Source organism: Vanessa cardui, chromosome 26 (assembly GCF_905220365.1).
Source record: "Vanessa cardui chromosome 26, ilVanCard2.1, whole genome shotgun sequence".
NCBI lineage: Eukaryota > Metazoa > Arthropoda > Insecta > Lepidoptera > Nymphalidae > Vanessa > Vanessa cardui.
The window spans coordinates 7,435,494-7,437,589 of NC_061148.1; positions in this window are offsets into that span (position 1 = coordinate 7,435,494).

Here is a 2,096-nt window from a genome sequence, read left to right on the forward strand (position 1 = left end):
TACGGACAAAATTGATGCCATTTTTGAAAAAGTGGAGCAAGATCGGCATATTAGTAGTTACGATGTAGCTGAAGAACTGGCAATTGACCACAAAACGGTTTTGACTCATTTGAATAAAGCTGGGTACACAAAAAAGCTCGATATATGGGTGCCTCATGAACTCACTGAAAGAAACCTAATGAACCGTGTACTCATTTGTGATTCTTTATTACGACGTAATGAAACCGAACCATTTTTGAAGAAGCTGATAACTGGTGATGAAAAGTGGATCACATACGACAAGAACGTGCGAAAAAGATCGTGGTCAAAGGCCGGTCAAGCTTCACAGACTGTGGCAAAACCCGGATTAACTCGCAACAAGGTAATGCTGTGTGTATGGTGGGATTGGAAGGGCATCACTCATTATGAGCTGTTACCGCCCGGCAGGACCATCGATTCAGAACTGTATTGCGAACAATTGTTGAGATTGAAGCAAGAAATTGAGAGAAAGCGGCCAGAATTGATCAACAGAAGGGGTGTGGTTTTTCACTATGACAACGCTAGACCTCACACATCTTTAGCCACTCAACAAAAATTACGAGAGTTTGGTTGGGAGGTATTAATGTATCCGCCGTATAGTCCTGACCTTGCACCTTCAGATTTTCATCTGTTTCGGTCTCTGCAGAATTCCTTAGACAGTGTCAGGTTAACATCACGAGAGGACTGCCAAAACCACTTGTCGCAGTTTTTCGATCAGAAGCCCCAACATTTTTACAGCAATGGGATCATGTCACTACCAACAAGATGGCAAAAAGTTATGGAACAAAATGGCACCTACATACTTTAGTCAAATGTAAATAAACTATAAAAAAAACTTTTTGAATTTTCATATAAAATACGAAGAAACTTTTTCCCCAACCTATTAGTCTTTTTTTTTTAATAATTGCTACTTTCATTTGTATTATAAAAAGGTTACATTATTTTGTAACATTAATTAACAAAAGTGTCTGGGATTCGTGCACGAAAATAATCATGTCCTCCTAAAATAGAAGCCTCACTAAAATATATATGTTAATCTTTTTTTTATTTTTTTTTTTTTGTAAAAGAGGTCATAGAAAAACATTAGGTAATTATTTTTTTCATCTCGCGCTCAACTGTTAAGGAAACAAGCGAGGAAACCTGCATGTGTGTTCATAGAAATTCTGCCACATGTGTATTCCACCAACGCGTATTGGAACAGCGTGGTCGAATATGTTCCGAAAATTCTCGTCAAAGGGAGAGTAGGCCGTAGCCCAGCAGTGGGAAATTTACAGGCTGTTGTTGTTGTTGTTGATTTACATTACAACATATTTTTATGTTTTTCTAATACTTATGCTCAATGTAATTAAAAGTATTGTTTAAACTTCTCAGTTTTTTAGTACGTCTATACAAGTTAATTTCGATTATTATTTTTATATAATTTACAATAATAATGTAGTCCAGTCAGGGTATTATCACAGCGGTTAATATCAAGGGAAACTACGACACATAAAATTGCACAATGTCTGTGCAGATACTGTGCACTCTGTTCTCTCAATAACAAGAGGCAGGGTAAGGAGTAGAAGCTTAACGTGCTTTACTTTGCTTCACGAGAGGATAACACATGCCTAATGCTCATGAGGATCTTTCAAGTTAAAAAACCCATTAACGATTTAATGGTCCAAACGGTTTGAACAAATTTCGAGCCAATAGCCTAACGTGGTAGTATTACGATATATATATATATCCATACTAGTTGTCACCCACTCATCAGTTATTCTACAAGCCCGTCTGGGTAGGTACCACCCACTCATCAGTTATTCTACGCCAAATAATAGTACTCAGCGTTGTTGTGTTCCGGTTTGAAGGGTGACTGAGCCAGTGTAACTACAGGCACAAGGGACGTAACATCTTAGTTCCCAAGGTTGGCGGCACATTGACGATGTAAGGAATAGTTAATATTTCTTACAGCGTCATTGTCTATGGGTGATGGTGACCACTTACCATCAGATGGCCCATATGCTCGTCCGCCAACCTATACCATAAAAAAACTCGCGGCATTGTTCCCGTTTTAGTGTGTTGGTTGTCATGTGTACGGC